Source organism: Gymnoscopelus microlampas (genome assembly GCF_963454915.1).
Source record: "Gymnoscopelus microlampas genome assembly, chromosome: 1".
NCBI lineage: Eukaryota > Metazoa > Chordata > Actinopteri > Myctophiformes > Myctophidae > Gymnoscopelus > Gymnoscopelus microlampas.
The window spans coordinates 64896471-64912265 of record NC_139962.1 but is presented as its reverse complement, the minus strand read 5'-3'; the positions used below and the strand labels follow the sequence as shown (position 1 = coordinate 64912265).

At 43.2% G+C, this 15795-nt stretch overlaps 1 protein-coding gene across 1 annotated transcript in view; it reads left to right on the top strand.

Annotated features, from left to right (window-relative positions):
• The window catches only part of LOC311051909 (GTPase IMAP family member 8-like), a 644135-nt gene that overhangs the window by 57694 nt on the left and 570646 nt on the right, over window positions 1-15795 (top strand). The window lies entirely within an intron of this gene.

Genomic DNA, 15795 nt, shown 5'->3' with positions numbered 1-15795 from the left:
AATATAACAATGTCCTAATACTTTGTTTTAGTTGTTTTTTTCTGTTTTTTTGGGGATATTTGATGTGCCTTTTTTCTCACATTAGTCTGTGAATCAAGGAAATAACCAAACCTATCCTTTGTAGTTGTGTCAATCTGTGGATATAAACACGTATTGATGAGCTAATTTCTTATTATGAGGAATGTGACGTGCCAAATTCACTGATACAAGAAGTTAATACTTTGTGAGTACTTTAATTCACTAGAAATGCTATATGAGGTGACACTACAAACAATATGGGGATTGAATACTTTATCAATTAAGTGATGTTTTGTATCTTGTCATGCAAACATGTTCATACAACCTACATTAGTTTATGGTGACTTGCTCTGAAATGTTCCTGCTTTGTGTGAATGCAGAATGTCAATAAAGTTTCTTCTCAATGAATTGCTCCATCCATTACCTGATTACCATACATACATAGCATCATAAAAGCAGCGACCATCTTCCTATCTGGGTACAGACATGCTCAAAATAACTCCACACTTTGCACAAATATTACTCAGTACAAATATTACTCAGTATTCTGGCTATAACACTAACTATACCGTACATATACATAATTACAACACTCAAAGGAAAGACACATTGTTGAAATTTTGTTTTCTGTTTTTGTTACTGTTTTTGTCATTGGATTTGAACAAATGATCATACATTATTCTGCGTGTCAACGAAAAGGGCTTTTACGAATAGATACTGTTATTGTTCAAATAACAGCCTCTCCCCAATATCAATCCTCATATTTAAAAATGTGCTGTTGGACTTAACAAGTAGTAACAAGGGCTTTTATTCTGTATGAGTCATTGTGTATATTTTTAGAGAGACCTTTTATCCTGTATGAGTCCTCCTGTGTATTTTTAGATTTTTAGATCACAACTTCGACTAAAGGCTTTGCCACAAACTGTACAACACCACACCCCATTGGGGCACTGCTGTATTTGAATTGCGCTGCCAACGTTTCGATCTATTCAGATCTCCATCAGGACATACATAATTACAACACTCACAGGAAAGAGACATTGTTGCAATTTTGTTTTCTTCCAGAGTAGCTATTTGCATTGGAATGCAGCCATTGCTATGCAAGTGTGAGTGTCTGATTGCATGTGATCAGATAAGGGCTTGCAGAACAGAGGCTTGGGTCTTAACGATTGTTCTTAATGCTGTCGGCCCTTTTCTCTGCCCTGTTTTCATACTATTCAGCAAGTGAATGTGTGAAGCATCATCTTCTATTATGATCAGCGTCGTTCAACTACAGGCTATTCAGTGTTTAGAACACAAAAGCTGGAACAGAATCTAAGGGTTCAACAGTTTCTGGCCATATCATCCACGTGAACACAATGAAGATTAAAAAGCAAATATAAAATGAAGTGCTGCATGTATATAGTGCCATTATCTAAGGTGCTTTACAATAATTGTGAAAGTTTGTGCTACCAGCTGTGCAACTAAAGGGTTTTCCCCAGTATGGATCCCTGTGTGTTTTCTCACTGTAGTCATTCCACTAAAACCTTTGCTACAAACGGTCACAAAGGGACTTTGTCCTATTTCAATCCCTGAGAGTGACTTCCAATTTCCACTACCAATTTGACACAATCTGTGCAACTAAGGGGTTTTCCGGGATATGAATTATCACTTGTCTTATGGATGTAGTTTTTTTCCCCCACTTCTGTCAGGGTAACTCAGAAATAGAAAAAGACAAATCATGAAGGATAAGATATATTTATTGAATATAAAATGAGCAATATATTTATTATGGTTTGGCGATGAATTGGATCTGCTTTTAGGTACTCTGATAAAGCACATTTCCCAACCATAGGGACTCAGAATCCCCCGTACATAACAGCAGATCCAAAAAACAACAGGTGGTAGCATGGGGTGGTGGAGGGTGAGCAGCAATTTTAGCAACAGTAATGAACAGCAGCGCAGCAGCAGCAACGGTGTGTGTGCAGCAAAAGCAAGCAGAATGAGAAGTGCAACCTTCCAGCTTAAATAGAGCGGTCTGAGAATGAAATGAGTGTGAGTGGATGAGTGTATGAGCACGTGAAGCTGATGCGGTCCTATAGTAGGCCACCACACAGCACTGTCAGTTCCCTGACAGAACTTGCTCTGCGCATGTCTGTGACAGGCGCGACGCTCATTTCTGTCAGGGTAACTCAGAAATAGAAAAAGACAAATCATGAAGGATAAGATATATTTATTGAATATAAAATGAGCAATATATTTATTATGGTTTGGCGATGAATTGGATCTGCTTTTAGGTACTCTGATAAAGCGCATTTCCCAACCATAGGGACTCAGAATCCCCCAAAACAGCGCAAATGTCAGAATCCCCCAAAAAGCAGATCATTCAGCACCAACCTTAAGCTATGTGTACAACAGAGCACCTGTTGTTTCCTGAAACAGGAAGACCATATCGATATCCCTCCATCTGGAGACAGAAACACAGCTGTGTGTTCTTGGATCAGACACTGGCCATACTAGCATTATGTGATAAAATCTATGTGTGCAGCAGAGCACCTACTGTCTCCTGATACAGGAAGACCATGCCGATATCCCCCCACCTGGAGACAGAAACACAGCTAGTGTTCTTGGATCAGACACTGGTCATACTAGCATTATGTGATCAAATCTATGTGTTCAGCAGAGCGCCTGCTGATCCTGAACTTCAGGTGTCCTAAACGGTGTCGTAAATTGATGTCCACCTTACGGTGCCGCACCGCTAGTACGAAACGAAAAGGACATTCTATCTCTTTTTCTTTTTTAAAGAAATCTGAAATCAGTAATCAGTACCCATGCACCACCTGGAGCAGCAAATTGAGCAAGCATTGCAGCATAACAGTTTAAGAGTATTTATACTCTTCTAATCTCCAACAATATGCAGTTTTATAGAGTTCATGTCACGCATGGAAACTATAATTACCTTCCAATACACGCCACGGCATAAGCAGTAAATAGTAATAGCAGCAAGTAGTAGTAACACAAAATTATTCACAACTCATTAGTCTGAGCCTGTATAATGTCATTTGTGTTGAGCACAGCCATAGCTTTCAAAGCTGCAGAAGACCACCGGCTCAAAGCTTTGAGCGTAGCTGTTGGAACTTTTGACGCCGCTGTGGTAGCTGCACCAATCCTGAAGGAGTGTGAAGTGTAGCGATCAGGAGGCAGCCCACAGCCTTGACACAGAAGATGAAGTTTGCAGAACCAAGTTCCAGACATGGCTTCCCCCGAATCCGTCATGAACAGATCTCATTGGCATTTGCAGATGGACGGCATGCAGATAACGAGACATGGAGGAGACAGGACAAAGATCAGTGTTAGTTCCTGTTATTATCACAGACATACCTTGACCAAGACTCTGATTTTTGTGTTTTAATTTAATGGTGAAAAGGTGAGCATCAGAACTAATTGGAAAGACAATGCGTGGGATTAAATGAACAAGTGCAGAATTCACAGTGCTGGATAATAGGTCATGTCAACAGACAAGTATGTTCTATGTTGCTATGCAGTAGCATCATTTTAGCTATAGCATGATGAACATTAGTATAATCAGCATAGTATTAGTACCTTGACTGCAGTAGAATTAGTAGCACAATAAAAATAGTAGCAGCAGTGTTAGCTGCAGTTAGCTTAGTAGTTTTGTCCGTCAGTAGAATGAGTAGTACTAGAACTAGCAGCAGTATTTAGCAAAGCATAACTTGAAGCAATGTTAGCAGAACATGTAGTAACTTAGCAGTAGAATCGTAGGCTAGCACTTTCAGAACTGGCAGCAGCATTTAGTCAAAGCATGATTTGTATCTGTAATGTTAGCAAGTATAGCTTGTAGTAGAATCCGTAGGCTAACACTTTAGAACTAGCAGCAGCATTAGCCCACATGATTTGTAGCTGAATGTTAGCAAGTATAAGTAGCTTATTAGCTGAATCACTAGGCTTGCACTTTAGAACAGCAGTATTTAGCTGTATACAATATCCTCTCTAATCAGTAAGAATACTTTGAGGACTCCAACAGGGGCCCTCATCCAAGTTACTTCAACCTTGCATGGACCTCATGGTATCACACCACTAAGGCCTTAAACAAAGCTCCAGACATCCCCAAAACAACTGGTAAGGCTACTTCTTGGTCTTACACCTACAACTCATCTAACCCCTGCTCACTTTGCTAGGGTCGGATGATTCAGGGTTGAGGACAGAGTACAGCAACTTGACATGGGCCTAAGAAGATTGCAATGGGTTAAGATACCCATGAACCTGCAAAAGTACTTTGTAAACGTAAATGAATTCCACAGTCACAACACTAGAGGTAGCTCCACTGATTACATCCAACCCACATTTGGCGCAAACAAGGGGTTAAATTAGTTCTCCTGCTATGCCACGAAAAGGTGTGAAGGAGTGTAACACCCTACTCTCCTTCAAAAATGCCCTAAAAGAGTACCTTCAGGTGGCTGCAATTCAAAACTAGCCCCTGAAAAGGTCATACCCTAGCCCCCCCTCTAATAAGGTATTCAATCAAAAGCCAAGCATGATTGTTTAGCTGAAGTGTTAGCAACATGTTTGACAACACCACGCCTCCGTTAAACGTTAGCAATAAAGCCATTTCCTGATCTCTTTAAATTCAACCGACTCATGTTTTTGTGAAGCAACCATTTGAAGCAACCATTACACATCACATACCTGTGATGACATAAGCTCTATTATACACTTTTATATGCACCAATTCCATGCCTTAATGTATATAGTCAACATATCCATGTTGATATCGGACCCATTTTCCTTTAATTATCCTGACTTTCCTTTCTTGACACCAAGATGGCACATGAATGCCACCTTGACTCATCCCACCCCTTACAGCAAGTATAGCTTAATTAGCTTTGCCTTACTAGAGCATAGGGGCAACATTAGAATGCAACCAAAAAGCTTACACCTGACCAAGCACTGCAGCCAACACAGTATAATAGCCCATTACTTACTTGATGTACTTCATTATTATATTTACCAACCTCCACTACATCTTAGAGGCAACTGAAACTGAGTAAATGAGTTGACAACCTCCAATGCCAAAACCATTATATGCAAAGCCTATATTGCAAATTAAATTACCAGCAACGTAGCTACATCAGATGGAAATAGCTATAGCCCCCAATCAGCACATACTGGCTGCACATTAAATCGACCACCACAATATAATGAACAGTCTGCACACTATAGTCTACTTTAAATATAAACGTTTCCTGTGCACCATAATTTCTCTTACAGCATTGTTTTAAATGCATTCTCCTAGATTGAGATACTGCTGAATAAATCACTATATCCTATATGTTTTTTAACCATTGTAGACTTACTTGGAGAAAAATAAATTCCTACACTAAGATACTTGGTATTATGCTGCTTTACTCAAGAAAAATCTGCATACTACTGCAACTGCACTAAAGCGAGATCAAAATAAATGACTGTATTACTTATAACTTGTGCTTATAATAAGCAGACATGGCAACCCAAATGCGGTCCCATTGCCCGGAGGGAACGCACTGAGATTGGTCAATGAACTATACCAAGTTTGAAAACACAAGAGCACAACTAGCTAGCTCTTCATCCACACTGTACTTCCCTATCCTACTCAAGATGACGGCCAGACTGAGCATTACTCGTTCTAATCAGAACATTATAATATGAAACATAACAGTTGAGCAATGCACTGCATAAAAGTGACGCTAAGTAATGGTCCTCTCGCTCTGCTCTTAACGTAGACGTGCAGTCAGTGTTGCCAAGTTTGAGAGAGAAATCAGCCAGACGGCCCAGACTTGAAACATCCTAAAGAAGCAACTAGACTAGCCACAAAAAAATACTTGTCTTTAACCTGTATATCCTAATGTATACATTGGCCATAATCTCACCCACTTTACTCCAGAACCTGTGACAGTTGAGTATTAACTACATTGACTGTAGCACTGAGCACATGACAAGGTCCCTCTGGGACCATGTGGCATAGTAGGCCTATCAGGTTCCTTGCACAAAATTACATATTAATCTGGGGGTCCTTCACATGGACTGGTCACTGGTTTAGTCAACATAATGTTCTCAAGTGATTTAACAGAAAACAAACACAAGTCACTTATAATAAGCCGACATGGCAACACTGCTTTTGACAGCGCTAGCCCTGCAGACGCGCACCAAACACACTGTTCTCCTATACTTGAGAGGACTTCAACTGACTCGAGGATTCCTGACTTCCAATCCTTGCCTTATTTATGCCCACATATGACTCGACAGCCTTGATAAATACAATAATGCACATGTATACTCTGCATTAAAGCCTGACCAATGAATGATTATAAAATAAATAGAATATTGACCTGGATTTCTCGACATGAAGAACAGCAGGGAAGAAGTCAAGCAGAGCAGCAGCTGGCCAGGGTTTCATCTCGGAATAAGCTGCACCCGGGTGACGTGATCACTTTGTTTTCTTAACAAACAATTTGCGATTTCAGTGTAAATTACCGCACCACGGTAATGCCAAAGACGAGAACAAAAGCTGCTCTTTGGTCTCGGCTACAGATGGTCTACCTGTGCGAGTTCTTCTAGCCAGATCAAACTTCTGTCTCACCAAGATTGCATCAAGCAGAGCATTTCATGCATATTAGCCTACTCAGTGGAGTCGTTATTGAGAAGCCATTTGAGCAGCAATTTTAGCAACAGTAATGAACAGCAGCGCAGCAACGGTGTGTGCAGCAAAAGCAAGCAGAATGAGAAGTGCAACCTTCCAGCTTAAATAGAGCGGTCTGAGAATGAAATGAGTGTGAGTGGATGAGTGTATGAGCACGTGAAGCTGATGCGGTCCTATAGTAGGCCACCACACAGCACTGTCAGTTCCCTGACAGAACTTGCTCTGCGCATGTCTGTGACAGGCGCGACGCTCATTTCTTTCTTTTGACTTATTCCTGTATATTGTTCACAGTTGTTATGGTGTCATTTGATCAACACCTCCTAATAAACATGATACTTTAATGTACAGTTTAAAGTTTTTTTGCAAGTTGCGACTAGATGCATTGGTGCGGTCTGGCCTTAGTGAGTGAAACTTTTCAGCTAAGCCAGCTACTGTTTTTCTCAATTGTGCTGTCACAAGGAGACATTCACTTGTACAATGTGCCACGTGATATTCAGTTTGGGTCAGTAGTTTTGTTTTTCTAAAGGCACTATGGTGGATATTTTAGATTAATATAAATGTATATGTATTGTTATCTTTGTGGGAATGGGGTAAATTATATGAGGTAAACATGGCTGTAACATATGTTTGGTAGCACTAATGGCAGAGTAATATGATGTTGTGTGCACTAAATGCAACCAGCTAGAACAAACTTGAACCAGTGACTTTAAGTGGAAATACCATTTTGTCTTCCCTTTTCCACCTGTTTTGAATGATGTACTTGATTCAACTTTCATGTGGATTATTTGGACTTGCAGGGTGTGAAGGGTTAAGTGAGGGCTGTTCACCAACGGTTGGCCAGTTTCTGTCTATAGAGCGTCGCAGTTCCCGCCCACTTCCAGTTGCCGGAAGTAAATACTCAATGCATTTTTCCCATTGACTTTTCCGAAAATATTTATATAAATTAATTTAAGGCTAGAATCAAGCTATCCAGGATCCTGGTGAATCATGACCATAAAACGTTTGATTCTGTGAAAAAAAAAAAATGAAAACGGCAAAACAAAAGGTATTTATTAAACATAGTATATCATATCATTAAATATAAAAAATTAAAAATCACAGAAAAAAAGGTTTTATGGTCATGATTCACCAGAATCCTGGATGGCTTGATTCTAGGCTTAAATTCATTGATATAAATATTTTTGGAAAAGTCAATGGGAAAAATGCATTGAGTATTTACTTCCGGCACCCGGATTCTGCGCAACTGCGATGCTCTATTGTTGGTCTGTCCCACCCCCCACTCTGATTGGGCCATCACACACATCCTCTGTGAGTATATAACAGGCCTCTGTTTTGTTTGGTGTCACTTTAATCTGCATTGTTGTTGAGAGCTGAACTTCTCTCTTCTGGACTTGGTGAAGTAATCAGGTATGTAGTTTGTTTTCAGAATTCTTGTATGTTTTGATTTGACTAGCAATTATTTGAAAGGTGATGGAGGGTGCAGTCAACCAACAAGTGTTTAATTATACAAATATGATAGTGGCCGGTTGGAAATACCATGAAACATAATTTCCAGGTAAATTGACGTTCATGTTCATGTTTTTTTTAAAGTTTGTATGGCTTTACACTATATGCAACTCAAGTGTAAACTAGTTTATACTATATTTCAAACATTTCGAACATGTGTAGATGTTTCTATTTTGTTGCTGTTGCCTACTAGCACTAGCACCACTGCTACTCATAATGCCTAACACTGTTGTTTCCTCTGCTAGATCTCTTGCTTTAAAGTTTCAACACTGGTGACTCACAACCATGTCAGCCTCGGGGAACATTCCAGAGGAGGGAGTGATGCTAGCAGACAAGATGGCTTCCTGTTTGTCTCGGCAAGAAGAGGAGCTCACCTGTCCTGTGTGCCGTGATATCTTTAAACAGCCTGTTATCCTGTCGTGTAGCCACAGCTTCTGCAAAGCCTGTCTGAAGCAATGGTGGACAGGAAAACCAACATGGAACAAGGGATGCCCTGTTTGCAAAACAAACTACTCCCAGGATGAACCTCCTATCAACTTGGCGTTGAAGAACCTGTGCGGGAACTTCTTAGAGGAGAGAAGTCACAGATCTTTGTCAGCTAAGGCTGAGGTTATCTGCACTTTGCATGGGGAGAAATTCAGGCTGTTTTGTCTGGACGATGAACAGTTGACATGTCTTGTGTGTCGTGATTCTGAAAAACACACTGGACACAAGTTCAGACCCATCTACGAATATGCAAAATGTTGCAAAGAGTACTGTTATATACTGAGACAGGTTTATGACGCCCATAAAACCATAAAGTAGTTGGGGCACGGAGCTTCAGTATAGTGTGTCTTTATTCCAACCGGCACTTCAATACAACGACAACATCCGGGTTTCCCATCATGCATTGCACTTCCAGCTACGGCAAACAGCAAAGACCAAAATACATAACATCTCCTCCCCCCTTAGAACAGAGGCCCTCCCCAACAAGTAAAGTACAACTTAAACTTCACCCCAAATCTTAAAGCACAGAATGAAAATAATACTCATCAATATTGCTGTAGAACAAAAACAATACGAGGTAAAATAACTTTTCAAAAAGTCTGTTCACACAACACAACACTACGAGATGAGGGTAGACCACCTCATCCCGTGACCATACCCATGGGGATTATTTTGCCCCATTTATTTGGGTGGTCTTAACTTCAAAGTCTATAAGTCCAGGCGTTCTGGAGGACGACGATCTCTTACAGGGTAACGATGCACAGAACAGAATGTTCAGTCTCACTGTCTCTGTGAGGGGACTCTGGAACAGCCGTAGGTGTAGGGACATCCATCACCGCCTCTCGTAGTGGGAATTCAGGAACGGAAGTCTCCCCATCGGGTTCAGGTGCACCTCGGGGTGGTGACGGTGGCTGATGGGGTGCGCTGAACTCGGACTCGTCCGGGACCTCCACCGAAGGTTGGTCTGTAGGCGATGCTGCCGACTGCAGAAGTTGATCGACGTGTCTTTTCCACACCAGCCCGGCAGCAGTTTGGACAGTGTAGGAGACGGGGCCAGACCGCTTGATGATGGTTGCAGGGACCCATTTGGGTCCAGTACTGTAATTCCTTGCCAATACTGGCTCATCTGGAGAGAAGGCTCTTTCTTTAGACCACAGCATCTTTTGTTGAATCTGCCTCTCCTGCTGATGCTGAACAGTATCCTTCACTGTTGTCGGCTTTAAGAGGTCGAAGTTGGTTCGTAGATCTCTGTTGAACATCAGGGCAGCGGGTGAAACTTTAGTAGTGGCATGTGGCGTGTTACGATAGCTCAACAGGAATCTATGCAATCTCTGATGCAGTGTTCCTTTGCCTTGTGATGTCTTTAGTGCATTCTTCAAGATCTGAACAAACCTTTCAGCCAAACCGTTGGTCGCAGGGTGGAACGGTGCTGATCGGATGTGTTGGATGCCATTTGCTTGCAGGAATGTAGTCATTTCTTGTGACACCAGTTGTGGTCCATTATCAGAAACCAGCTGAAGGGCCGAACCGAAACGGCTGAAGATCTCCCCAAGCTTTTCAATGTTTTTTGCAGTAGTGGTGGATTTCATTATGGCCACCTCCGGCCACTTGCTATGTGCGTCCACGCACACCAGGAGCATTCGGCCCTCTACTGGCCCTGCAAAATCAATGTGTACACGCTGCCAGGGTTCTTCGGGAAACTCCCAGGGATGCAGAGGAGATAGTTGTGGGGTCTTCCTAACTTCCTAGCAGGAGGAACATGTTTTGGCAGTAGTCTCGATTTCCCTGTCGACTCCTGGCCACCAGAAGTAACTTCTTGCTATCTCTTTCATCCGAACTATTCCACTGTGACCTGCGTGGAGCTGTTGCAGAATGAGCTTGCGTAATGATGGTGGAATCACCACCCTCCTCCCCCATAGTAAACAACCAGCTTGCACTGACAGTTCTGCTCTCCTGGAGAGGTATGGTTGAACACTGGGGTCGTCGCCGCCTGATCTACCCCTCATCACAATGTCCATTACCACTGACAAGACAGGGTCAGTGCGAGTGGCTCTCCGCACCCAAGCAGCCGAAACTGGCGCATCATCCACCTGGCTGAAGTAAAAGATGTCTGCAACACGTGGCTCTGGCCTAGTGAGAGGAAGCGGTAACCTAGACAGTGCATCCGCGTTGCAGTGCAGGTCAGCCTTTCGATACTTGATATCATATGAGTGTGCTGACAACAGTAATGCCCACCGTTGCATGCGACTCGCTGCGAGTGAAGGTATCCCAGTGTGAGACCCTAGGATGGTTGTGAGGGGTCGGTGGTCAGTGAGAAGTTCGAATCGCCTCCCATACAGGTACTGATGGAATTTGCGAACACCATAGACGATGCTCAATGCCTCCCGCTCTATCTGAGCATAGTTAGCCTCCGCTTTGTTCAAGGTTCGTGATGCAAATGCTATAGGCCTCTCTCCTCCGCCCGGCATTAAGTGGGAAATGACGGCCCACATAAGTGGGAAATGACTGGCTCACATTATCTGGGGGCGGGGCGTCCACGATGGCCCGAATCTTGGATGGGGCAGGGTGTAACCCCTGAGCATCAATCACATGTCCCAGATACTCAACAGATAGTTGAAAGAATTCGCACTTGTCCTTGCGAACCCTGAGCCCGTAATCCTGCAGCCTCTGAAGAGCTGCATCCAAATTGCAAAGATGTTCCTCATCCGTCGCTCCTGTGCACAGGATATCGTCCAGGTAGCACTGTACTCCAGGGAGACCATGTAGGATCTGATCCATGGCCCGCTGGAAATGTGCAGGAGCTGACGTGATCCCGAAAGGGAGCCGGCAATATCTGAAAAGCCCCTTTTGTGTGGTTATTGTGAGCAATTCCATAGAATCTTCATGAACGTGCATCTGCAGGTAAGCTTGGTTAAGGTCTATCTTGCTAAACATTTGCCCATTACTCAGGCCTGCAAACAAATCGTCAATGTGGGGAAGAGGATATTGCTCTGCTGACAGTACCGGATTCAGTGTCACTTTGAACACTGAATCTCCACAGATGCGAATTTCCCCAGTCTTCTTAGGTACGGGGACTATGGGCGTGGCCCATTCACTGATAGTTACTGGTTCCAAGACACCATTTCTGACCAGAGCATCCAATTCATCTTCTACTTTTGATCGGATAGTGTACGGCACCGACCTGGCCTTCATGAACTTTGGTGTCGCTTCTGGTTTAATGCTTAGCTTGACGGTGATGCCCTTCATACTTCCTAATTCGTTTCGGAAGATCTCATCATGTTTTTTCAAAATAGTAGCTAGGTTGGTGGCAGTTTGTGACACCATTTTCACTGTGTGCCAGTTCAGTTTCATTTTCTCCAGCCACACACGTCCTAGGATGGCCGGGTAATCACCTTTAACAATGTAGATGGGGAGTTTCTTCACTTTATTGTTACTCTGAACCATGACATCTGTCATTCCTGCCATGGGTACAGGTTCTCCCAGATAGGTTTTGAACCTAGTGTCAGAAGGTCGCAGTGGTAGGTGTCTCAAGACTTGTTTGTAAACCCCATCTGAAATGATGGATGCTTTTGAGCCAGTGTCAATTTGCATACTCACTGGATGCCCTTCCAACATGGGCTCGACCCAATAACCCTCTGAGTCCCCATCTACTTTAATTATCTTCAGTGTATGTACACCCATCTCTTGCTCTCCCTCCGAAGAATCACTGAACACTGTCTCTTTTTGTCTCACAGTGTGAACCTGTGTTTTCTTCCTGTTTTTCCAAGGTTCCTGTCTGCTGGCAGATTTCGATGTTTTCTCCATGTTTCTTTTTCCTTGGCAGGCACGCTCTATGTGTCCCTTTTTTCCACAACTGCGACAGTCCATATCTTTACACCAGCATGTAGTGGCGAGATGTCCCGTTCTGCCACAACGAAAACATGGCCCTTGTCCACTCTGCTTCTCTGTCTGGACGGTATGCACTCTGCCTGAGGAGTGTAGCTGTTGAGCCTCCTTTGAGGCCATTTCCATGGAGACACTGATGTTAATGGCTTTCTGTAATGTCAAGTCACTCTCAGTCAGCAGCTTCTTCTGTGCTGCTTCATTTCTTAGGCCACATACCAGTCTGTCTCTCAATGTGTCATTTAGTACTTGCCCAAATTCACAATGTTCAGCCAATTTCCTTAATGCTGCAACAAACATAGTAACAGATTCACCTTCCTCTTGATTGCGTCGGTGGAATCTAAACCTTTCTGCTATCAGCAATGGTTTGGGTGAATAGTGTTGTGTCAGGACCTCCACTATTTCTTGATAGGTCTTGGTCCCAGGCTTGGTGGGCTGCAGTAGGTCACGTAACAAATTAAAGGTCGTTGGACCTGTGACAAGGGTGAAATGAGGGGTTCTTAAAACTTTTGTAATTTGTTTTTATTGGTGCTTAATGTGTATAATTGCCTCATTTAACCCCACCATCTTATTATTTTTGTACCAATTATTATTACGCACTGTATTGTTTATAATTGTTTTCCCCATGATCCCCTGGTCACATGTATTGAGAGACATTGAGTGGCAGAGCGGCAGTCACGCGGTCACGCCCAAGGCCACGGTCATGGCCAATGTCCCCAGACAGACTGTCACCACGGACAAATGAAAGAAGAGGGAGGTGTGGTTTGGCAGGTACAAAAGTGGAGGCGGGACCGTTTGAAAGAGAGAACAGAGCACCCAAGTGACAGAGGCGTCAGTGAGGAGAAGGACAGCAGAGGGGAAGGTTGTGCCGAGACACGGAGTAGAGGAGTGCATAGATGAAGTAGACATACCAGCCACCTAGGAGTTTGGAAGCCGAGGTGTGCCTACATTCAAAGGAGAAACCAAGAGGAGAAAGCGATCGAACCGAAGGGGAGGAAGAGGCGAGTGAGACCAGACCATATGAGAGACGAGTGAGACCAGACCATATAAGGAGCGCTGAGACTGGAAAGTGGCGATAACGTTGCATACGCAACCAACTCAGCGCCAGGTGTAAAAACCTGGCTGGCGAGTGAGTATTCGAACAAGCAACGTTGAATCCCTGTATAACCACTGCCTGAGACAACGCAAATGTATCGTGTAAATGCACAGTGAACTGGTCTAGATCTCTATAATTGCAGGCGGAGAGAAAGAAGAGAGAAGACGAAGACGACTGGCCTCAAACCCTTTCCCATCTTACCCCCATATATGGACATGCAGCATTACCCCTGAACAAACCGTGTTGAGTATCTTGAAGCACTTTATTGGCACAGCACTTTACTTGAAAAGTATTTGTTGCACAGAAACCCCCCATGCTAAGGAACCCTTGTGATTAAGCCCCGCGTAATTTGCACAACTTTATAATTTATTTTATAGTTGTTGTGTAGATTAATTGTGTTTTGTATGTTTATATAGGTTTTATTAGTATAGTGTTTATTTGATTGTTTTTAAGGCACAGAAGCCAATGTATTAGGGACCCAATAAATATGACTTACCTTTTTTGATACACTGTATTCGTGTCCAGTTTCTTAAAGGGATATTCTCATGCCAGTGTTGTATTCTCAAAACCAAAAGTATTGAAACTTACCAGTTAACCTCGAACCTGTGAAAGCCTGAAGAAGAAGTTAAAGTGTATTCAAAGGGGACTTCCCTCTATAACAAAAGTGGCGTAGTCGACAAACAATTAGTTCAGATAGGACTCACAGTAATTACGCACCCAGCACTTTATTGTGCATTTATATTTTATTGTTGTGAGTTTTATTCTGGATTATTTATTAAAGGAGAAGAGTGCAATAGTACAAACAAATTGCAAGTCAAATGTGATACAATTTCGGCCCTGTTCACATATTTGGCGTTGGCGGCAGGACTGGTTGAGAACAAACACATGAGAATACCCTTAAGAGAAACTGTACTGTTTTGTTGTTTTTGTTGCTTTTTGTTTTTTGCTTTACGGATTCAGAATGATGATGATGGCGGTGTATCCCGGTGCCCCATGGTTACCCACCTTTGGTGGAACAGAAGGCGAGAGTAAATATAGGGAATGGAAAGACCAGATTAGAGGATTATTAAGTACCCAGGAACTACCAGAAATCAGGAAAGTTGCTATTATAATTAAAACGCTAACCAACGAAGCTAAACGGCAGATTAGTGTGGTTGAGGAGGGCGAACGCGACACAGTGGCAAAAGTTTTTAAATACTTAGATGCTTTATATAAAGAAACTGTCTCTGTCGCAGAAATGCGCTCACTATTCTATCGGTGCGCACAGCGCGCAGGAGAGAATGTACAAACTTACACCCTGAGACTTAGAGAGCTGTTTTGTGGGCTGCGGCAGCACGACCCAAGCACCGCTCCCTCCGAAGCCATTCTTCGTGATCAGTTTGTTATGGGTTTAGCTGAGGGCCCCCTGGGCCAAGCCTTAAAAATATATGCTCGACGACACCCAGATGAAGATTTTGCTGCTTTACGCGAAGAAGCCTACCTGTTAGCTGCTGAACATGGAATTACTGAAATAACGTGCCACGCTGTTAATCCTATTTCTGTCCCCTACCCTTCTCAGGACCCTGCTTGGAGAGAAAAATTAAAACAGGAAATCATGGACGACGTAAAAACTCAAATGCAAGGATTCACGCAGGAACTCATGAAGGAAATCAGACCGCTCCTCCGCACTGGCACCAATGACGCACGAGCGCGCACTCCACCGCCACCTGAGCGACGGTATACGGCCTCTCAGCGCTACGAATGGGATGAAGGAGGTAGGCCGATATGTAGCCAGTGTAGACAGGCGGGTCATATAGCGAGATTCTGTAGATCCGACCGAAGTCAGTTAAACTAGTACGCCCTGTCGCCGAGGTCCGGGGGGCAGAGGTGCAACGTTCACAAAAAAAGTTAAGGGCCAATGAAGTGTTTGTGGGGGAATGTCCGACAATTGGGATAACCATGGGGGGAGTCCAAATGAGGGGTTTATTAGATACGGGGTCTCAAGTCACATTGATGCAGCAGAGTTTGTTTAACGAAAAGTTCTCGCAAGATAAAATGGAAAATGGGCCTCTGGTGTTTAGCCTACGGGCAGCAAACGGCCTTGATCTACCCTATTCTGGCTATGCCATATTCGATTTAGAATTAGAAGGAC